Source organism: Arvicanthis niloticus, chromosome 15 (assembly GCF_011762505.2).
Source record: "Arvicanthis niloticus isolate mArvNil1 chromosome 15, mArvNil1.pat.X, whole genome shotgun sequence".
NCBI classification, from domain to species: Eukaryota; Metazoa; Chordata; class Mammalia; order Rodentia; family Muridae; genus Arvicanthis; species Arvicanthis niloticus.
Genome location: NC_047672.1, coordinates 22,518,449 through 22,543,533, shown reverse-complemented (window position 1 = coordinate 22,543,533; position 25,085 = coordinate 22,518,449). Strand labels below are relative to the sequence as shown.

Genomic DNA, 25,085 nt, shown 5'->3' with positions numbered 1-25,085 from the left:
TTAAGTCTAAGACTTTCACTAGTAAAGGTGTCTTTGGATCTGTAGATACCTGGAGACAAAGCACTACCTGGAAGCAAAGGGTTCTGTTATCCAAAGCCAATCTCCATCCTCACACTCACTACAATACCCAGAAGCATGTGTACAAGAAAGCTCAGAGAACCAATGGGAAATCAGATGACTCTTCTCTGAACTCAGTATGTCTTATCACTGAATGTTAAAACTCTTACTGCACAGAAGACACAAGACCATTGGCCAAGCAGAAGATAAAAAACAAACAAACAAACAAACAAACAAACAAACAATCCTTAGAAAGACCTATGAATGGAGCTATAAGCAGAAACAATATCACAGATATATATGTACCAGACTCAGAGGCTCAAAGCTCTCAGCTTTCTTTGTCTCTACAGAACTGAAACTCCACGATGCCCTTTACCTTTACAAACCTGACCCTGTCTTATATGGTCATGAGGATATTGGATATGCTTTTGGAATTTAATTTTAAGTGTACCAAACCTTACTACAGGATCTATGTACACCAAAATGATAAGGATTCTGGACTGAAAATGAGATTACATCTCTAACGTATTTTAAGAGAGTCAGTTTTCCTCTGATTGACTACCCTTGTGTCTTCAGAAGAAGTAGCAGACAAAACCCTTGGGAAAATCTCAGAACATACAACTGCAGAACTTTCTTTGTCTCCATATATGGGTATGTTAGCCACCATACTGACACTGCATAGACCCCTGATATCATCCTTATTCAGACCCCTTGAAAGCAGATGATGGAGGACACAATGAATAAAGATCTTTATGGCAGCATCTCTAAGCAATAGTACAAGCTGGAACCAAACAAAAAATTTTATGAGATAACAGAACACCTCAAGCTAAAGATTTGTTATATCCTCTAAGCTGATCAACTTTTTAAAATTGGTCTCACTCTGTAAACAGACTGTGGATTCCCTCTTTGGATAAAGGAGTTCAGCAGGGTGTCCCAAACTAGAAGAATACAGAGCTAGGCCATCTCTGCTTTTTAAACTATTGCCTAGGGTTTTAATCATCTTTCCTAACAAATATAGCTTCCCTACAGTGACAAGGGCTGTCATTATTGTTCCTCTCATAAAAGACTCCTTCTGTGAAGCTTTGTGAGTCAAACTAGCAATAGTAGCAAACTATTAATTACTTGTAATGCAAACTGTGAGGAGAATCAACACTGATTTAACTACCCATTTTTTATAGTCCTGGTAAAACGTTAGGGTAGAAAGTTCTGACTCCTCTAAAAGTAAGGTATGTTTTAAAAGCTAAAATTTGAAGCATCTTTTAGAAGCACCATTGAAAGCCAAGAAGTATCATAATAAAGTTTTGAGGACCAAAAGCCACGTGAAAGTGTGGTGATTAATGAATTAATAGTGGAATGTTTTAAACCCTCTAAAATTAACTAAAGATTGCAACTCGAGTTGGTGTCTGTCAGAGGCAGAATTGCTTTTCTTGCTGTTATAAATCAATTCAAATTGCCTTTGGGATAAATATTTATTAATTACTTCATTCAGCCTTAAACAACCAGTATTCCCTTCCAAGCATAAATAAGAACAGGTGAATTCAGGAACAAGATCAGAAATAAGACATCTCTGATGGAGGGTGGAAGGCAAATTTAGATTTCTGATGTGAGGTAGAATTGAAACATCCAGGTGGCAAGAGCAACTGACAATGTGAAAAGAACAGAATGAGATAAGTGGGACCTGAAGTACAGAGGATAGTCAAGTGATGCTCTCGGAATCAGCATGTCTTAAAATTAAACCATGGTTTTGCATTTCTCTGAGTTATGTACCATTCCATTTTCATCTTACAGCATTTCCTGCAATAACAGTACTTTACTTCTATCCTTGAAGCCATCTTATTGATACAGGATAGAATGACAAAGTCCCAAGGGTCATTGATGTCACTGTGAGAACAGCAATCTGGGTATAATGGATACCCATTCTCACTCTCGGCTGCTCACAGGGACTCTGAGATGTCATCCTCTGCTGAGCCTGCCATGGACACCAGGCACTTCTGATATGTGGCCCTTTATTATTTCCCAGGGACAAGTGAGTCCTCAGAATGTCAGGTAGCTCCACTCAGTCTGTCTGTCTGTCTGTCTGTCTATCTCTGTGCATGTGCATGTTCTGTTCACAAACCTCAGATGCTCAGTCATCTTCATTGCTGTCCTAAATTTTAAACAAATGAAGTGGCTGGCTCTTCCTCATCAAAGGGAGGAAATAATAGTGACAAACAGAAGCTTTCTTACAAAACTGTGAATTTACATTGCGTTTACACACAATCTTGCTCTCAGTGTCACTACCTCAGTCTACGCTATGCCAAGCAGTGGCCCTGCCAGAGCAAAGAAATGTCAAGGCCAATCTTAAAAATTATCATGAATTGTCTCTGAATCTGTTATATAATACATAATATATAATAAATATATGATATGCAATATATAACACATGACATAAGTCATATAGTAAATGACATATATAGTATATAAGATATAATGTGTAATATATAATATATAACCTATAACATAATATATGATATAAAATATATGATATATGATATGTTATATGTTATATATGATATGTGGTATATAATAATGATTATATATGTGTATACATATATATGTATGTATGTGTACATGTGTGTGTATATATATGTGTATATATACATATATAAATATATATGTATATATATAATGTTTGCAAAGACTAACAACTATCTGCCAAGATTTTCCCTGATTTTTAATTTTCAGTGAATTGATCACATTACAGAATAAAGCTAAGTATGCGTATACTCATAAGAAAACTATGTTATCTAGCAACACAAAACATGAATATACCAATTGGTATCGAAGAAAAAATTACAGCTTTGCAAAGAAGGATGAAAATGGGGCTTATTACTAGGAGAAAAATCAATCAAAGAAACCAATCTATTTCTGAAAAATTGTTTGACAATGCCATTAAACAGTGTTACTGCAACACATACCTTCACCAATTCATAGAAATGAGGGAGATTTGAAACAATTCAAGCCAAACCTTCAGAAGTAAAAATTGCAGTCTCTGTTATGAGAAACATGACTGTAACAGTAAATTGGGTGCTTTAGAGGGAAGGGTTGATGAATGTGAAGATGATATTCATGAGGAAACAGAAAATGAAAGCAAGGTATCAGTGAGACAAAGATAATGCAAATAGTCAAAAATGCAATCTGAGCTTCCAGTGAAAACTTTAATACATAAAATTCTTGAAACCTAGCTAGGAGTCTACAACAATAATTTCAACATTCTACCTTTCTCAGCTTTCTTTTCCTTTGACTAGTTTATTCTTCCAAGCGCTCAGAAGGTATATCCATTGGTAGTATCCTCGGTCACTGCATCAGAAAAATTCCCTTGGACAGAAGACTATTCTGCCCAGATTCATTCCTTCCAAAGGCATCTGATACCTAATGACCTAATGATTACCCCCAGGCAGCACTGTGATAGGAATTAGAAATTCTTCTTTCTTAAATGACTTTCTCTCTCATTGGTACAGATAATATTTGAGATTTTGGTGGATAAGCTGAAACTGGCAACAACTCTGTGATGTCTTCATGCTCACTACAGACGCCTGATTTTGAGAGCTTCCAGCCTTTTCCACAGCCTACATGTAGGGGTACAGCTCAGTCAGTGCATAACAGGTTGCTATGGAGCACTGAGGAATCACCTAGTGAGCTTTTGCCTTCACATCAGAAGGTGGATGCAGTCAGAACTTTGATTTGGAGCCACAGTAGGTTATTAGCTATAGAACCAGAACCAGTGCTGGCTCAGGAGGCACAGCACTGGGAGGAGTAGTCAATCATCTTTGCACACACACTATGCACCACTAGAGGGAGCAAGAACGTGAACTGTAGTCTTGGCCATCCAAAGCCTCTGAAGCTAGGTGGAAAAAAGAAAGCAAACGCTTAGAGGAATGAATAAAAAGGACTTCTCTGCACACTGCATTATTTATTAAACACCACCGTTTTCCTTCCATTAAGCTGGTTAGACCTAAAGGGGGAAAGGCTTAGCTAGCAGAGTACGCCCAAGGGCACAGAGAGACTGTGGGATTCAACAAGATCACTGATCTCAAAACCTGACATCACAGGCAATGAGATGAAAGGAGGAGAGAAAAAGAAGGAGCTGACTCCTGCTCTATCACCAAGGGGACCAACATCCTGAGAAGAAGCATGTGTACTCCCTGATTGCCTGGGTCCCCACCTTGCTCTCTTGGGTTCCTGTCTTTTTCCTGGGAACAAGTAAGTTCTGAGTGCAGGTGGGACTTCTCTTGAGCTCCTTTACTGCTGCTCGTGCTGCTGCTGCTTGTGCTGCTGCGGCTGGTGGTGCTGCTGCATAGACCTACTCTTTCTCTAGATGCTCATTCCTGTCTCCTTCCTCCCCAAACCCTGGGGTTGTCCATTCTTTAAGACACATAATCAAAGAAAAGGGAGGAAGGTCCATTCTGAAATGTATTCCCATCTCTGGACATAGCAATGTGGTCTGGTACCAAGAGACTCTGGGGTGGGAACTAAAGTTCCTCATTCAGCATTATGAAAAATGGGAAGAAGAGAAAGACAATCTGTCCAGCAAATTCTCCATCCAGCAATTTGGTGACTATCACTGAGATGAACATGAGCGCCTTGGTGGTGGAGAACTCGGCTATGTACCTCTGTGGTACCTCACCACAGCCTTACAGAGCTACTGTCATACAGAGTCTTGCCTCTCCACTTGAGATGACAGCCTTCTATGCATGCAACTAGGAAGAATTAGGGCAAAGTCTGAAATTAGGAGTCCACAGTAGTTCCTGGTCTCCTCTCTGGTTAACCAGGCACCAATGGTGTACTGCTTGAGGGAATCAGGAACCAGGAATCCCAAGTCGACCTTTTCTGTCTTAGCATATGCTTCTAGGTGCCAGCCAGAGAGGTGGAGTCAGAGCCAGGGATAAGTGGAATCATGTCTGATTGGGAGTGAGTTTGGAGAATACTGGAGAGGATGGAGAGGAAAAACATTCATAGGGAGTATTAGGAGCAGCACTTTAGTCTGAGGCCTTCCCCGTAGCAGTCCTTAATGGGGCAGCCCTCTGAGACAATCTTCGCTTCTTCATATTGGTATATTTGAAGGTGGATGTGAATGTATACACTTTATTCAGGTTGAACCAGGGATTATATATCTCTTATAGGAAGGAATGTCCAGAAAGCAAATATCATTGGCTCAAGGCTTTTGGCTATTTAGATGTCTTCATAGCATGGAGAAGAACTCTATGAGTGGCTGTACTCCTGCTGGTCTCGGATCTCTGAGATTCCCAGGGTCTGAACTGACTCAAATTTGCCAGTCCCTATGCCTGTCTAATGGCATGGTCCACTTGTCCTACAGGTTACTGGCTTTTTGTATTCTAATTTTTCTGTTCCAGTTGGTGATGTACTGTCGATGTGTTGGAAGGTGCCTTACAGCCTAGCCAAGGCCCAACAATGCATCTATGTCTTTACCAATCCCCTCAATAACTAGCTGAGCTCATACAGAGTGCTCCAATGTACTAAGTTGGGCTTTGTGCCCTCCAGATATTCTGATGTCTGTCAGTACCTTCAGGCTCCTAGGCAGTGTTAGGAAACCCTAATCTGTCATAGGTTATGGCCATAGGTAACGTGTTTTTAGACAAAAGTAGACATTAACATATCCATTTGCTCAGTGAGGATGTACGTACATCACTTCAATAGGAATTAGTAGCTTATGAAATTTCCCAATATTTCATGTTTAAGTATATCAACACTAGGATTGAAACCTACATCTCCTTGCCTTCTAAGTCAAAGTTCAGAATTTTCTTGGCATTCCCTAGCTTGGTTTTAAAAATGTGGCAGCTCCCTGCCCTTTGTATTATAAGACTAGCTGATATTAGTGTGAATGAATACATGTGTCTGGGTGGGAGGGTGGCAAATTATAGATGAATAATATTAAGCCAGACAGTGTTGGTCTTCTCATAGTTTCAACATGAGGTTTACATTGTCAACCAAAGAAAATTGCTACTTAACGATTAAACAATCTATTCAAAATGAATGAAAAGGATTTATTTAAACTGACTTTTCTCTCTCCAACACAATCAGAGTGTTGTTCAGAAGACTAACATTACTGATAGATCATACCTTACTTTGAAATGATCCTAAGACCTATGAAATTTCATGTTTCCCACTCCCACCATCTAAATCTAAAATAGAAAGTGCCTCCTTTTTGGTCTAATAAAACCATGGACTATGGCCTTAGTTGTTGATGGCTCTTGGTTTCTGAGAAAGGAGCCAGGCTTTGGGCACACAGGACAATGTTTTTTTCTGGTATACCCAGCCCTTACTGCCAGTTTCTTCAAATGGGATCTCGATTGACCCCCTTTGTCACTGCTTCTGTTTGTGAGTTCTTCCTCACCAGAGCACAGTTATAGAACATTTTCATCAAGATCCCACTAGGATGTGTGGCCACAGAAAGGAGGCTTCATCCTGAGATACTATCTGTATAGGGAGTAACTGAGCTATGCTTCACCTAGGAAGGAACCTTTAGTGCTATTGAGTAGAGGTAAGTGTTTCATGCTAGCAATGTTATGACAAAGGTGATACAAGAGCTTTTGGATGATTTCGGTACAAGTCCTTGGGACTCTAGAAGCACCAGACCTGCACATTACTAGGCAAACTGCTTAACCACATTGCTGAAGAAGGTTAACTCTTTACAGAAAGCACAGTGACGAAACTTAGGTTCACCATCCAAAGCTTCTCATGAAACAAATAGATAATTTATAAAATTATAATTATTATTCTTATAAGAACACACTGAGGGCTGATCCTAGAATATAGAACTTGTATCTCTGAATAGGTTGGAAAGATTTTAAAGTAATTATTCAAATTGTAATGACTTCAACCTCTGTGGTTTATAAGCTTTATGGGTATCAAGTAGTCTTTGTAATCATAGATAGCACTGAAGGTTTTCTTCAAATATTTAGACAAAGTAAAGAACTAGAGGAAACCTCATAGAAGTCAGCATGTTATGAGGGAGCAGCTGAGACAGCAAAAATAGTAAAAATTAAAACCATGTAAAATAAGCAGTAGAATCACAGTAAGAATAAAGGAAGAAGGTGTATCTTGGATTTTGGCTTAGAGTTTGTAAAGGTTTGATCTATGATTAATTAGACCTGCTATTTGGGGCCCTGTAGTGTGGCAGAACAGACTGGCAAGAAAAATGTGGCAGAGCTGAGCTGCCCATCTAATGACTGTGAAGAAGGAAGATAAAAAAAAAAAAGAGGAGAGAGAGGGAGAGGGAGAGGGAAAGGGAGAGGTGGAGGGAGAGGTGGAGGGAGAGGGGGAGGGAGAGGGAGATGGGGAGGAGGAAGGGGGAAGAGGAAGGGGGAGGGGAAGGGAGGGAGAGAGAGAAAGAGAGAGAGAGAGAGAGAGAGAGAGAGAGAGAGAGAGAGAGAGAGAGAGAGAGAGAGAGAGACTATTAACTGTATGCTTCTGGTGACCTAACTCCTCCTAAGAGGCCCTGCCTTCAGCAGCTGTTTCCATCAATGCCCCCTCTAATACAAAGCTCTCCATAGATTAGTCATTGTGAAGGTCTCATATTTCTCAATTTTCCTCTGATCACAGTAAACACCTATACCTTTGATATATGTATCTTTGGGAAATGCTTTTCATCTAAACCAAATGAGTACTATTTTGCTTTGTAATACAGCAAACTTTGCCTAATATAATTATCCAAAATGGAAAAAGAATATTTTATTTCTTTTGTTAATTGAAAATGGATAAATGGATTCTTTTCCCATATAGTACATCCCAACCAGTTTTTCCTCTCTCCCCTCACATCCTTTCTCCCCCAGATCTGCTCACCCTCTGTTTTCTCTTCAGAATAAAAGCTGGCATCCAATAAACTACAGCCAAAGGGGACAAAACAAGGACTGGAGGAAGAGGATACTGGATGTATTATATGAGAGAATAATTAAAACAAAAATAAAAACAAAAAAGCTCTCATATCTGGGCTGGACAAGGCAACGCATAGGAAAGGACCCTCAAAAGCAGGCAAATGAGTCAGATATGTAAGTGCTCCCACTATTAGGAGCTTCATAAAACACTAAGCTAACATAACATACATGGAGACAATCTGATATAGATTCATGCAGGCACTGTGCATGCTGCTACAGTCTTTGTGAGCACATGAGAGCTATGCTGAATTGATTTGGTGAATGATATTTTCCTGGTGTCCTCCATCCACTTTGACTCCTACAGTATTCCTTTCCCCTCTTCCACAGGGCTCCCCAATCTCCAAGGGCAGGGACCTGAGGGAGCCACTCCGAATAGACTTTCTCTCCACAAAATGTCTGCACTCACTTTCTTCTGCTGCTGGAGGAAGTCTCTGATGACCGGATGTCTCCAATCGATGTGTATAGCAGAATATCAGTAGTAATAATTTCACTGATTTTTTATTAATAAAGATTACCCAATAAACACAGTGATACTCCTCTAAAATTGTCAAGTCACAGAAGAGTAAATAGTGGGAACCACTAAAATGAACTGTGTTCATATTTACTTAGAAATAAAGTATCAGCAGCTGGAGTGATGAGATTTGACTTTGAACTCACAGATAGGAACATTTTCTAAAGAGTTACAACACAGAAGGCCGTGGAGCTGAAGAAAATTATAGTCACACCAGGAAACCCTTCATAGTACATTTCCCGACAAATAACACTTCTCTTAGATACCAAAATACCTTAATCACCTAAATTCTCTTCCTTTATGTATCGCTTGGAGGATTGAGTTATTAACACTCACATTTATTCACTTTTCTTATTTTGAAAATCATCGACTTCTCTCTTTTACTACTTAAGGATTGTAATGAAATAGTAACAAAATATCTGTACATTGATGGTTACAGGAAGTGTATATTTGTTTATTCTCTTCATTGAGTCTTAACATAAATTCACAGATTAATAGTCAAAATGTACAAGCTGTGCAAGTTAATGTCAAGCCTGGGAATGTGAAATGGAAGCAAGATGAATATCTAAACTGATACTCTTATCTAGAAACTTCTATTTCCTGATCACAGGATGAGGCATAAAGTGATGAAGGCAACTTGGAGAAGAACAAATTGTTTGGGAGAGAACTGTAAATGGTCATTGAGAAATGAGAGATAGACCTTGAGTAGTCTATCTGGTAGGCTTCTGGTGTCTCCTCCCATGAGGCAACTAATCATTCCTGGTTGGTGAGACTTTCTGGGAAAAAAAAATTCATGTTTCTTTTGGAGATTCAGTGCTCAGTCTCCCATGGAGAGCTGAAAGAAAGTTGTTTGTTTCTGCACATGCTTTTCCCCAAGCATTTTTAGTTCAGAAGGAGCAGAAAGCAAGCAGAATACTGGACATTCATTTTCTAAACTCCATCTCTGTTTTTATATCTATAGTCCCATGGTATTGTACACAGGTTTGTGTATGGTAGAACCATCACCACTATGGTTTTCCCAAGAAGTTTACATCTTTAAACTCTAATTAGCAACTATTCTTCCCACAGAACCTCCAACTGGTCTGTTTTAGGAAGTGTATGTTAGAATTACAGTATGTTTTTCTTTATGCCTGATTTCTTTCACTTCACATAATATTTCTTATATTTGTAATGTGTATAAGAACTAGATTTGTTTCAATACCTCACTGTTTTAAAGCTGTGCACTTTTCTATCTCACAATCACTTTATGGACTTTTAAGTTGTAACTATATCTACGCTATATTATATTATTATATCTATAGACATAATCCATCTTCGCAAAGCCCACAAAGATCAATAACTATCTGCTAAAAATTTCTCTGAATTTTGTTTCTCTGTGACATGAGACACATTGCATAATAAATCTATGAATGTATTAATAAGAAAGCCATAGTATCCTACATCCTCAAATATAAAATATACAGCTTTGCAAAGAAGGAAGTAAATAGGACTCATCACTAGAAGAAAATTAATCACTAGAAACCAACTTGTTTCTGACAAATCAGCTGGCGATGACATTAAACTGTAACTGTCGCACATACCTCAACCTGTTTGTAGAAATGAGGGAGATGTGCAAAGATCCAAATCAAAATTCCAGAGTAGAAATCGCAGGGTCTGTGATGAGAAATAGCTCACTGTAAGTAACAGTAAAATGGATGATCCAGAAGGAAGGACTAATGAATTTGAAGATTATGTTGAAAAGGAAACAGAGAAAATGAGAATGAGGTGTAAGTGAGGTGAAGATACACAAATGGCCAAATACGCCATCAGGATTGCAACATAAAGTTTTAACATTTAAATTTCCTCAAAGGGTAATCAGCTGTCTGCAGCAACAATTCCAAAAGTCTACCTTCTCTTTTTTTTAGACTGGTTTATTTTTCCAAATACTCAGAGGCTTCTTCACTGACAGCATCTACTGTCTGGCCTTCTAGGTATTTGCTTTGAATAAAGCCTGTATTTACCAGATCCAACCACTTCCAGGAGCAGCTGATACCTAATTATTAATTTAATGACCACAGGCAAAATTTGAGATTTTGGCAAGTACATGGTACTGTCAACAACACTGTGATGTTTTCTGAACCACCACTGATGTTTGATTTGTAAGAGTGTCCATCCTCTACCTCTCAGCCTATAGAGGTACAGTCCAGTCACAGCAAAGCTGGTCACTAGGGGGCACTGTGGACTCACTGAGAAAGCTGCTGGCATTTCTTCAGAAAGTGAACGCAGAGAGAGCTCTGGTTTGAAGCCCACAGTAGAGTATTAGCTGTGGAACTAGATGTAGTGCTGGCTCAGGAGACACAGAACAGAGCAGGGATGGACAGTCATATTTGTAAAACCACTGTGCATCAGCATAGGCAGGAGTAGTGTTGACAATCTAAGACCATCAAGAGCTAGGAGAAGAGAAAAAAAGCAACTGCCTCAGAGAAAAGCCTGAAGGGGACATCACCATACCCAGCCCTATTTATTCAGCACAGACATCAATCTTTCCACTAAGCAGGCTGAGCCTAAAGGCAGAAGGGCAAAGCCAGCAGTGTATACCCAAGAGTACAGAGAGCCTGTGGGACTCAGAAAGATCACTGACCTCAGAACCTGACATCACAGGCAATGAGATGAAAGGAGGAGAGAGAAAGGAGGAGCTGACTTTTGATTTCTCACTAAGAGGACCAGCATCCTGAGAAGAAGGATGTGTAACATTGCCTCCCCTAACTCTGCATGGAATACTGCCCTGCTCTCTTGGGTTGCTGTCTTTCTCCTGGCATCAAGTAAGTCCTGAGTGCTGTCAGGTCTGCCCCTGAGCTTCTCTGCTGCTGCTGCTGCTGCTGCTGCTGCTGCTGCTGCTGCTGCTGCTGCTGCTGCTGCTGCTGCTGCTGCTGCTGCATAGACCTACTCTTGCTCTAGATGCTCAGCCCTGTCTTCTTCCTCCTCAGGGTCAGCAAATTCTGGGGTTGTCCAGTCTCCACAACACATAATCAAAGAAAAGGGAGGAAGGTCCATTCTGAAATGTATTCCCATCTCTGGACATAACAATGTGATCTGGTACCAACAGACTCTGGGGCGGGGATTAAAGTTTCTCATTCAGCATTATGAAAAATCAGAAGGAGAGAAAGGAGACCTGCCCAGCAGATTCTCAGTCCAGCAGTTCAACGACTATCACTCTGAGATGAACATGAGTGCCCTGGAGCTGGAGGACTCTGCTGTGTACTTCTGTGCCAGCTCTCTCCACAGCCTTAAAAAGCTACTGGCTTTCAGTAATGTAATCTTCCTGTCCCAGCTGGTGATGTACTAGAGAGGGGTTGGGCAATGCCATGAAGGCTTCGCCATTGACCAGAAGTTATTTTAGCTCTATACTAATCCCCTTATGTCTAAGAGAGCTAGCTAACATAGGTAGTCCTAAACACTAAGGTTGGTCACAAGACCTCTGGATGTACTTACCTTTCTGTCAGTATGTTTCAGCTCCTAGACAGTTGTAGGAAACCTTATTCTGTGCTATGGTGTTGCCTTAGACCATGTATTTTATGACAAAGGTAGACATTAACATGCTCATTTTGGAGATGAAGATTTCTATACATTTTAATAGAATTCAGAAATGAAAGATACATCCTCTTTGCCTTTAAAGTCATAGTTCTGAATTTCCTTGGTGATCTCCAATTTGGGTTAAAAAAATGGAGCAGCTTGGTATCTGGTATTACAGGACATGCCGACCTTAGTTTGTGTGTGGTGGGATCCTGACAGGTTATAGATGTATTATATTAAGCCAGATAATGTTTATCTTGAAAGTCAAGTTAAGGCTTACATTTTCAACAAAAGGAAGTTTGCTACTCAACAATCAAACTATAAATTATAAAAGCAATAAAAAGGAGGTATTTATGCAGATGAATTTATGTCCAATGAATTCCTTTCTATGATGGCCAGATCCTGTTGCCAGCTTCCTCATAAGGGAGCTCTGCTGACCCCTTTTATCTCTGCTTCTGAGTGTGAGTCCTTCCTTACCAGGGCAGGGTTATATAAAGTTTTCATCTAATCCCAATGGGGAATGGACACAGAAAGGAGGCTTGATACTGAGATATTATCTGTGTAGAGAGTAACTGTGCTATACTTTACCTAGGAAGGAACCTGGACTACCCTTGAGTAAAGTTTTTTTTTTTTTTTTTTTTTTTTTTTTGGTTTTTCGAGACAGGGTTTCTCTGTGTAGTCCTGGCTGTCCTGGAACTCACGCTGTAGACTAGGCTGGCCTCGAACTCAGAAATCCGCCTGCCTCTCAGAAATCCGCCTGCCTGAGTAAAGTTTAAGTGTTACATATTAGCAAAATTATGACAAAAGTGACACAAGAGCTTTTGGATAATTATGACTAAATTCCCTGGGACACTACACACACCTGATGGGCACATTACTAGGTAAATTATTCACATTACTAGTGGGGATTTCCTCTTGAGAGTAAACATGGGAACAAAGGCTAGGGCTTACTATCCAATGGCTCACCTGAAACAAAGGGAACATTTCTATGAATGAGGACAAAATGAAGGCTGAGCCCAGTATATAGAGCTTGTGGCCCTGACTGGTGTGAGAGATCTTAAAGCAATTGTTTGCACTGTAATGAATTCAACCTTGATGCTTTCTAATCTTTCCAAATGTCAAATAGTTCTTGTAGCCCTAGACTGGAATAACAGTTTCATTCAAGTGTTTAGGCAAAGTGAAGAATCAGAACAAACCACACAGAATGCAGCATTTTGTGATGATGAAGCTGAGATTACATAAGTACCAAAAATTAAAACAACATAAAATAAGGAATTTATCCTATTAGGAATAAAATAAGCCTAATGTATTGACTAAAATCGGAGAGAGAGAAAGAGAGAGAGAGAGAGAGAGAGAGAGAGAGAGAGAGAGAGAGAACATGGAAGCATAAATACAATACAAACCATAAATTCTTTCTGTTCTGAGCTGATGATTTGTGTGTTTACACTACAAATATTATTGGACAGTTTGACTATGAGATGATAATTAAGAGTAGAATTATTTCTGTAGAGAAGGGGTGTGGTGTGTTAACTGTGCAGTTCAAACATTTGTGGGAGACAATGACACCAGTAAGTCACTGGAAGCCCAGGCTCTAGTTTCCAAAGCAGGGCTGGAACATACGAGAGCCTGTCTTGGTCCTGAGATGGGCTCCAGGCTCTTTTTCATGCAAGTGAGTGATTGTCAGGCCACTGGTGTGCTTCTTCTCCAGAAGTCCGAAGTCTTTGTGCTAAGATGACATCATCAGGCTTTGTCTTTCTTTATTACAGAACACATGGAGGCTGCTGTCACCCAAAGCCCAAGAAATAAGGTGACAGTAACAGGAAAAACTGTGACACTGAGCTGTCACCAGAATGATAACCACAACTATATGTACTGGTATCGGCAGGATACTGGACATGGTCTGAGGCTTATCTATTACTCATATGGTGCTGGCAGCTTTGACAAAGGAGATATCCCTGATGGGTACAATGCCTCCAGAACAAGGCTAGAAGACTTCTCCCTCATTCTGAAGTTGGCTTCCCCCTCTCAGACATCTGTGTACTTCTGTGCCAGCAGTGATGCACAGTGGCGTGTGGCTTCCTGTCCTCTGCACAGAAAGGAAATTAGGAAAACCAATTGCCTGTGTGCCCCAGGAAGTCCCTGCCTCCATAAGAGTCACTGAGCTCTGACAAACTAGGACTCTGACAGGATGGGTTTCTAGCTGCCCAAAGGCCATTCTAACACCTTTTCGTGGATGGTTGTCTTATCTCCACTTCTTGTTTCTGTTTTCAAAGACAAAGCTGATTTTTTAAGAAGACAGTATTTTTCTTTATAACAGTTCTGTCTGTCCTGGAATTAGTATTGTAAACCCAGCTGCCCTAAAAATCATAGAGATCTGTCTACCTCTCTCTCTCTAGCATGTTGTATTTAAAGGTTTGTGCGGTCACATCTGCCTGAAAAGGAATCTTTAATTGAAGTTCCTGAGGATTCTTTAGATAATATCACAACCATCATTTCAGTCCTGATGGCCTTCAGTTAACTCTTCAGTCATTTGGCCATCCACCGAGTCACTTATCTGATCTCTTTCCAGCCCGTGTGTACTCTATAGGTTAGTAGCCTCTATTTTTTGTATAGACCAACAGCCCATAACATTATATGTAAGTTTTCTTCACTCATTGGTGTCATCAGCCTTTACCCAGCATTCCTTGATGTTTTCTTCATCAGCTAACGTATCTACATTCATGAACTTCTTCATATATGTTGTGGTATTTTCTATTCTGGAGATTCTTTTTCCTAGGACATTGCTTCTGCATGGAAGACATACATTTACCTCTTGTTTCTAGATCTCTTCTCCCAGTGAAAATATATTTCAGGTTTGATTAACGTTCTTTTACCTTCCAAAGATGCCAATTTAAAAACATTATTTCTTCGTTCAGTTCTTCCTCTAACCTCTTACATGTTTTGCTTCCCTTTCATATCCATGCCTGTTTTTCTTTAATTATTCTTATTATTGTTTTGATTTTTGTATGTTATATGAATAAATAAATGAATAAATAAATAGATGAATAAATAAATAATTAAATAATGCAATCTACAAATTCTGTTTAGTGTCAATTGTATGTATTTTTTAGGGCTGCCCATTTGTGATTGGGCAACTATGTAGGGGATTCATCTTGGGGATGACTAGTAGACCTTGTCTCAGTAGTCTTTAATCGCCCCCCCAAAGCTGGCAGAATTGCCATGTCAGTTTTAAAATATATGTCATTCTTTTTCTATATCTTAGTGAATTTACAAATAAAGATACCATATTCTCTTGCTATAATGTTTGAGTAACTTGTGCCAGTTGGTGGTAATTGGAAAACTCCTCCTCAAGTCTCACTGCATTTTATATAGTGACCAATAAAACAGTCATCATGGAGTTTGGAGATTTGTGTGACAGTTACCTTTTTGGCATCATGACAAATCTAAGAATATAAATTAAGAAGGCATATTTTAATTTTTGTCTCAGTGTTTCAAAGGTTTTGGTCTATGCATATATGGACCAGTTGGTTTAGCCCTGTGATGTGGCAGAACATACTGGCATGAAAAATATGGCAGAGCTGAGGTGCCCATCTCATGCCTGACAAGAAAAAAAGAAGAGTAGGGATATATATATATATATATATGGATAATAGATGATTGATTGATACATGATAGATGATAGATAGAAGATATATATATATCCATATATATACATATATATGGATCTATGGATAATAGATGATTGATTGATACATGATAGATGATCGATAGAAGATAGATAGATAGATAGATAGATAGATAGATAGATAGATAGATCTTTTAACTGGATTCCTCCGGTGACATAAATCATTTTCACATCTACCAAAAGATTACAGGTCTGCGAAGGCAGCAGAAAATAAGACTCATACTGAGAGAAAACCTAATCACTAGAAAGCAACCTATTTCTGAGAAATGAGCTGACTATTAAATGACATTAAAAAGTGTGACTGAAGGATATACCTCAACATGTTTCTAAAACCGAAGAAGACATGCAAAGATCCAAGTCAAACTTCCAGAGTGAAAATTGCAGTGTCTGTGATGAGAACTAGCTCACTGTAAGTCACAGCAGGTTGAATGCTCCAGAAGGATGCATTAATGAAGTTACAGATGATGTTCAAGGGGAAACACAGACAAAATGAGAAGGAGATGTGAGCTGAGGAAACCCAAATGGTCAAATAGTCCATTGAAAATTGCAATATAAAATTTTAATATTGAAATTTCTTCAAAGGCTAACTACCTGCTTATCACAAAAATTCCAAACTTCCACCTTTGCAGCCTTTTCTTTTTTAGACTTTATTACTTTTCCAACTGTTCAGTCTGCTCCATTGACAACATCTACCATTAGATCTTCTGGATCTTTCCTTTGGCTTAAGACTGTCTTTCCCAGGTCCAGCTCCTTACAAGGGCAGCTGAAATGTAATGACTAAGTGTGCATTTCCTGGTAACACTGAAGTGATAGATTTTTTCTTCCTGTTGTTCTTTTTTGGGGGGTTTTCTGTTTATTTTTGAAAAATGATGGTCTTTTCAAACTGCTCTCATGACCACAGGCAAAATTTGATATTTGGGTGTGTAAACAGGTACTGCAAACTCTGTGAGGTGTTCTGGACTGCCCTAGCTGCCTTATTTTGAGAGCTCCCACCTCTATCAGTCAGTAGAGATATAAGCCAGTGACTGCACAGCTGGTCGGTCATTAGGGGGCACTGCTGATCCACTGTGTGAGTTATGGGCAGTGGTAAACATGATGGATACAGACCTTTGCTATGTAGCCCACAGAAAAGTATTAGCAGTGAAACCAGAAACAGTACTGGCTCAGGAGTCATCAGGATGGGAGGTGTGGTCAATCATCTATGCCCACACACTTTGCATCTCCACAGGGAGAGAGAATTGTCAACTTGAACTCTAGTCTTGGCAATCCAAAACCCTCTGAAGCTAGAAGAAAAGAAGAAAGCAACTGGCTCAGAGAAAAGCATGAAGCGGACTTTCCCACACCCAGTCCAATTTACTAAACACAGCCATCTCCCCTTCGACTGAGCAGGCTGAGCTTAAAAGGGAAAAAGCTGAGACCAGGTGCAACAGTACAGAGAGCCTATGGGAGTAACCATGTCAACTGAGGTCAACATCACTGACCTCAGAACCTGACATCACAGGCAACGAGATGAAAGGAGAGAGAAAGGAGGAGCTGACTCCTGTTCTCTCCCCAAAGAGATCAGTATCTTGAGAAGAAGGATGAGAAGAAGGATGTATAACACTATCCTCCCTGAATTTCCCTGGAGCACTACCCTGCTATCCTGGGTTGCTGTCTTTCTACTGGCATCAAGTAAGTCCTGAGTGCTGTTGGGTCTGCTCCTGAGCTTCTCTGCTGCTGCTGCTGCTGCTGCTGCTGCTAGTGCTGCTGCTGCTGCTGCTGCTGCTGCTGCTGTTGCTGCTGCTGCTGCTGCTGCTGCTGCTGCATAGACCTACTCTTGCTCTAGATGCTCAGCCCTGTCTTCTTGCTCCACAGGGTCAGCAAATTCTGGGGTTGTCCAGTTTCCACGACACATAATCAAAGAAAAGGGAGGAAGGTCCATTCTGAAATGTATTCCCATCTCTGGACATAGCAATGTAGTCTGGTACCAACAGACTCTGGGGCGGGGATTAAAGTTTCTCATTCAGCATTATGAAAAATCAGAAGGAGAGAAAGGAGACCTGCCCAGCAGATTCTCAGTCCAGCAGTTCAACGACTATCACTCTGAGATGAACATGAGTGCCCTGGAGCTGGAGGACTCTGCTGTGTACTTCTGTGCCAGCTCTCTCCACAGCCTTAAAAAGCTACTGGCTTTCAGTAATGTAATCTTCCTGTCCCAGCTGGTGATGTACTAGAGAGGGGTTGGGCAATGCCATGAAGGCTTCGCCATTGACCAGAAGTTATTTTAGCTCTATACTAATCCCCTTATGTCTAAGAGAGCTAGCTAACATAGGTAGTCCTAAACACTAAGGTTGGTCTCAAGACCTCTGGATGTTCTTACCTTTCTGTCAGTATGTTTCAGCTCCTAGACAGTTGTAGGAAACCTTATTCTGTGCTATGGTGTTGCCTTAGACCATGTATTTTATGACAAAGGTAGACATTAACATGCTCATTTTGGAGATGAAGATTTCTATACATTTTAATAGAATTCAGAAATGAAAGATACATCCTCTTTGCCTTTAAAGTCATAGTTCTGAATTTCCTTGGTGATCTCCAATTTGGGTTAAAAAAATGGAGCAGCTTGGTATCTGGTATTACAGGACATGCCGACCTTAGTTTGTGTGTGGTGGGATCCTGACAGGTTATAGATGTATTATATTAAGCCAGATAATGTTTATCTTGAAAGTCAAGTTAAGGCTTACATTTTCAACAAAAGGAAGTTTGCTACTCAACAATCAAACTATAAATTATAAAAGCAATAAAAGGAGGTATTTATGCAGATGAATTTATGTCCAATGAATTCTTTTCTATGATGGCCAGATCCTGTTGCCAGCTTCCTCATAAGGGAGCTCTGCTGACCCCTTTTATCTCTGCTTCTGAGTGTGAGTCCTTCCTTACCAGGGCAGCTTTATATAAAGTTTTCATCTAATCCCAATGGGGTTAATGGACACAGAAAGGAGGCTTGATACTGAGATATTATCTGTGTAGAGATTAACTGTGCTATACTTTACCTAGAAAGGAACCTGGACTACCCTTGAGTAAAGTTTAAGTGTTACATATTAGCAAAATTATGACAAAAGTGACACAAGAGCTTTTGGATAATTATGACTAAATTCCCTGGGACACTACACACACCTGATGGGCACATTACTAGGTAAATTATTCACATTACTAGTGGGGATTTCCTCTTGAGAGTAAACATGGGAACAAAGGCTAGGGCTTACTATCCAATGGCTCACCTGAAACAAAGGGAACATTTCTATGAATGAGGACAAAATGAAGGCTGAGCCCAGTATATAGAGCTTGTGGCCCTGACTGGTGTGAGAGATCTTAAAGCAATTGTTTGCACTGTAATGAATTCAACCTTGATGCTTTCTAATCTTTCCAAATGTCAAATAGTTCTTGTAGCCCTAGACTGGAATAACAGTTTCATTCAAGTGTTTAGGCAAAGTGAAGAATCAGAACAAACCACACAGAATGCAGCATTTTGTGATGATGAAGCTGAGATTACATAAGTACCAAAAATTAAAACAACATAAAATAAGGAATTTATCCTATTAGGAATAAAATAAGCCTAATGTATTGACTAAAATCGGAGAGAGAGAAAGAGAGAGAGAGAGAGAGAGAGAGAGAGAACATGGAAGCATAAATACAATACAAACCATAAATTCTTTCTGTTCTGAGCTGATGATTTGTGTGTTTACACTACAAATATTATTGGACAGTTTGACTATGAGATGATAATTAAGAGTAGAATCGTTTCTGTAGAGAAGGGGTGTGGTGTGTTAACTGTGCAGTTCAAACATTTGTGGGAGACAATGACACCAGTAAGTCACTGGAAGCCCCAGCTCTAGTTTCCAAAGCAGGGCTGGAACATACGAGAGCCTGTCTTGGTCCTGAGATGGGCTCCAGGCTCTTTTTCATGCAAGTGAGTGATTGTCAGGCCACTGGTGTGCTTCTTCTCCAGAAGTCCGAAGTCTTTGTGCTAAGATGACATCATCAGGCTTTGTCTTTCTTTATTACAGAACACATGGAGGCTGCTGTCACCCAAAGCCCAAGAAATAAGGTGACAGTAACAGGAAAAACTGTGACACTGAGCTGTCACCAGAATGATAACCACAACTATATGTACTGGTATCGGCAGGATACGGGACATGGTCTGAGGCTTATCTATTACTCATATGGTGCTGGCAGCTTTGACAAAGGAGATATCCCTGATGGGTACAATGCCTCCAGAACAAGGCTAGAAGACTTCTCCCTCATTCTGAAGTTGGCTTCCCCCTCTCAGACATCTGTGTACTTCTGTGCCAGCAGTGATGCACAGTGGCGTGTGGCTTCCTGTCCTCTGCACAGAAAGGAAATTAGGAAAACAAATTGCCTGTGTGCCCCAGGAAGTCCCTGCCTCCATAAGAGTCACTGAGCTCTGACAAACTAGGACTCTTACAGGATGGGTTTCTAGCTGCCCAAAGGCCATTCTAACACCTTTTCATGGATGGTTGTCTTATCTCCACTTCTTGTTTCTGTTTTCAAAGACAAAGCTGAGTTTTTAAGAAGACAGTATTTTTCTTTATAACAGTTCTGTCTGTCCTGGAATTAGTATTGTAGACCCAGCTGCCCTAAAAATCACAGAGATCTGTCTACCTCTCTCTCTCTAGCATGTTGTATTTAAAGGATTGTGCAGTCACATCTGCCTGAAAAGGAATCTTTAATTGAAGTTCCTGAGGATTCTTTAGATAATATCACAACCATCATTTCAGTCCTGATGGCCTTCAGTTAACTCTTCAGTCATTTGGCCATCCACCAAGTCACTTATCTGATCTCTGTCCAGCCCGGGTGTACTCTATAGGTCAGTAGCCTCTATTTTTTGTATAGACCAACAGCCCATAACATTATATGTAAGTTTTCTTCACTCATGGCTGTCATCAGCCTTTACCCAGCATTCCTTGATGTTTTCTTCATCAGCTAACATATCTACATTCATGAACTTCTTCATATATGTTGTGGTATTTTCTATTCTGGAGATTCTTTTTCCTAGGACATTGCTTCTGCATGGAAGACATACCTTTACCTCTTGTTTCTAGATCTCTTCTCCCAGTGAAAATATATTTCAGGTTTGATTAACATTCTTTTACCTTCCAAAGATGTCAATTTAAAAACATTATTTCTTCGTTCAGTTCTTCCTCTAACCTCTTACATGTTTTGCTTCCCTTTCATATCCATGCCTGTTTTTCTTTAATTATTCTTATTATTGTTTTGATTTTGTATGTTATATGAATAAATAAATGAATAAATAAATAGATGAATGAATGAATGAATAAATAAATAAATAAATAATGCTATCTACAAACTCTGTTTAGTGTCAATTGTATGTATTTTTTAGGGCTGCCCATTTGCGATTGGGCAACTATGTAGGGGATTCATCTTGGGGATGACTAGTAGACCTTGTCTCAGTAGTCTTTAATCGCACCCCCCCCCAAAGCTGGCAGAATTGCCATGTCAGTTTTAAAATATATGTCATTCTTTTTATATATCTTAGTGAATTTACAAATAAAGATATCATATTCTCTTGCTATAATGTTTGAGTAACTTGTGCCAGTTGGTGGTAATTGGAAAACTCCTCCTCAAGTTTCACTGCATTTTACATAGTGACCAATAAAACAGTCATCATGGAGTTTGGAGATTTGTGTGACAGTTACCTTTTTGGCATCATGACAAATCTAAGAATATAAATTAAGAAGGCATATTTTAATTTTTGTCTCAGTGTTTCAATGGTTTTGGTCTATGCATATATGGACTAGTTGGTTTAGCCCTGTGATGTGGCAGAACATACTGGCATGAAAAATATGGCAGAGCTGAAGTGCCCATCTCATGCCTGACAAGAAAAAAAGAAGAGTAGGGATATATATATATATATATCCATATATATATATATATATGGATATATGGATAATAGATGATTGATTGATACATGATAGATGATAGATAGAAGAGATATATATATATCCATATATAGATATATATGGATCTATGGATAATAGATGATTGATTGATACATGATAGATGATCGATAGAAGATAGATAGATAGATAGATAGATAGATAGATAGATAGATCTTTTAACTGGATTCCTCCGGTGACATAAATCATTTTCACATCTACAAAAAGATTACAGGTCTGCCAAGGCAGCAGAAAATAAGACTCATACTGAGAGAAAACCTAATCACTAGAAAGCAACCTATTTCCGAGAAATGAGCTGACTATTAAATGACATTAAAAAGTGTGACTGAAGGATATATCTCAACATGTTGCTAAAAACAAAGAAGACATGCAAAGATCCAAGTCAAACTTCCAGAGTGAAAATTGCAGTGCCTGTGATGAGAACTAGCTCACTGTACGTCACAGCAGACTGAATGCTCCAGAAGGATGCATTAAGGAAGTTACAGATGATGTTCAAGGGGAAACACAGACAAAATGAGAAGAAGATGTGAGCTGAGGAAACCCAAATGGTCAAATAGTCCACTGAAAATTGCAATATAAAATTTTAATATACAAATTTCTTCAAAGGCTAACTACCTGCTTATCACAAAAATTCCAAACTTCCACCTTTGCAGCCTTTTCTTTTTTAGACTTTATTATTTTTCCAACTGTTCAGTCTGCTCCATTGACAACATCTACCATTAGATCTTCTGGATCTTTCCTTTGGCTTAAGACTGTCTTTCCCAGGTCCAGCTCCTTACAAGGGCAGCTGAAATGTAATGACTAAGTGTGCATTTCCTGGTAACACTGAAGTGATAGATTTTTTTTCCTGTTGTTCTTTTTTGGGGGGTTTTCTGTTTATTTTTGAAAAATGATGGTCTTTTCAAACTGCTCTCATGACCACAGGCAAAATTTGATATTTGGGTGTCTAAACAGATACTGCAAACTTTGTGAGGTGTTCTGGACTGCCCTAGCTGCCTTATTTTGAGAGCTCCCACCTCTATCAGTCAGTAGAGATATAAGCCAGTGACTGCACAGCTGGTCGGTCATTAGGGGGCACTGCTGATCCACTGTGTGAGTTATGGGCAGTGGTAAACATGATGGATACAGACCTTTGCTATGTAGCCCACAGAAAAGTATTAGCAGTGGAACCAGAAACAGTACTGGCTCAGGAGTCATCAGGATGGGAGGTGTGGTCAATCATCTATGCCCACACACTTTGCATCTCCACAGGGAGAGAGAATTGTCAACTTGAACTCTAGTCTTGGCAATCCAAAACCCTCTGAAGCTAGAAGAAAAGAAGAAAGCAACTGGCTCAGAGAAAAGCATGAAGCGGACTTTCCCACACCCAGTCCAATTTACTAAACACAGCCATCTCCCCTTCGACTGAGCAGGCTGAGCTTAAAAGGGAAAAAGCTGAGACCAGGTGCAACAGTACAGAGAGCCTATGGGAGTAACCATGTCAACTGAGGTCAACATCACTGACCTCAGAACCTGACATCACAGGCAACGAGATGAAAGGAGAGAGAAAGGAGGAGCTGACTCCTGTTCTCTCCCCAAAGAGATCAGTATCTTGAGAAGAAGGATGAGAAGAAGGATGTATAACACTATCCTCCCTGAATTTCCCTGGAGCACTACCCTGCTATCCTGGGTTGCTGTCTTTCTCCTGGCATCAAGTAAGTCCTGAGTGCTGTTGGGTCTGCTCCTGAGCTTCTCTGCTGCTGCTGCTGCTGCTGCTGCTGCTAGTGCTGCTGCTGCTGCTGCTGCTGCTGCTGCTGCTGCTGCTGCTGCTGCTGCATAGACCTACTCTTGCTCTAGATGCTCAGCCCTGTCTTCTTCCTCCTCAGGGTCAGCAAATTCTGGGGTTGTCCAGTCTCCACAACACATAATCAAAGAAAAGGGAGGAAGGTCCATTCTGAAATGTATTCCCATTTCTGGACATATCAGTGTGGCCTGGTACCAACAGACTCTGGGGCAGGGATTAAAGTTTCTCATTCAGCATTATGACAAAATGGAGAGAGAGAAAGGAGACCTCCCCAGCAGATTCTCAGTCCAGCAGTTCAGCGACTATCACTCTGAGATGAACATGAGTGCCCTGGAGCTGGAGGACTCTGCTGTGTACTTCTGTGCCAGCTCTCTCCACAGCCTTAAAAAGCTACTGGCTTTCTGTAACTTAATCTTTCTGTTCCTGCTGGTGATATACTAGACAGGGGTTGGGTGATGCCACAAAACCACAGCCAAGGACCAGAAACGACTACTAGCTTGTTATTTACTAATCCTCTGACTGCCTAGCTGAGCACACACAAACTGTTCCTAAGCACTGGGCTGGAACCTGACCCTCCAGCTATTCTTGGATCTCTCTCTCTCTCTCTCTCTCTCTCTCTCTCTCTCTCTCTCTCTCTCTCTCTCTCTCTCTCTGTGTGTGTGTGTGTGTGTGTGTGTGTGTCTGTCTGACTGTCTGTCTGACTGTCTGTCTGTCTGTCTGTCTGTCTGTCTCTGTCTCTCTGCTAATACCTTTCAGCCCCTAGGCAATGGTAAGAAACTCTGCTCTGTCATGGGTTATGGCCAGAGGCCACATGTTTTAAGACATTAACATATCCATTTTTCTCAGTGAGGATTTACATATACCACTTCGATAGGAATCAGTAGCTTATGAAATTTCCCAATATTTTTTGTTTAAGAACATAAACATTAGGATTGAAAGGTCCATTTCTGTGTCTTCTAAGTCAAATTTCTGAATTTTCTTGGTGTTACTCACTTTGTGTAAAAAAATATAGCAACTCACTGTTTTCTTATATTCTACGATCAGCTGAGCTCAGTGTATATGTGGGGGGAGCATGCTAGATTATAGATGTATAATATTAAGCCAGATAATGTTTGTTTTCTCATAGCTTCAAGGTGAGATTAATATTGTCAACAAAGAAAAGTTGCTAATAAGCAATCAATTGAAAAGAAATAAAAAGGGGATATTCACACCAATTCCATTATCTCCAATGAAATCAGAGTATTGTTCAGAAGACTAACATTACTGGTAGATCATACCTTATTTTGAAATCTTATGAGCTATGAAATTTAGTGTTTCCTACACCAAACATCTAAGTCTTAAATAGAAAGTGCCTTGTTCTTAGACTTCTCTGTCATGAGTAATGACCTCCCTTTTGGTGGCTCTTGGTCTCTGGGAACCAGCCAAGCTTTGGGCATGGAAGACAATGTCCTTTCTAGGAAAGTCAGATCCAGTTTACAGGGTTTTCATGTGGATGCTGTGCTGAACAGCCTCATTTGTCTTTGCTTCTGCTATTGAGTCCTTCTTCACTTTACAAGGTTATAGAAAGTTTCCATCAAAATCCCACCAG

General features: G+C 40.0%; 1 gene segment (V, D, J or C); it reads left to right on the top strand.

Annotated features, from left to right (window-relative positions):
- The window catches only part of LOC117721013 (T-cell receptor beta-1 chain C region-like), a 381,561-nt gene that overhangs the window by 55,613 nt on the left and 300,863 nt on the right, over positions 1–25,085 (top strand).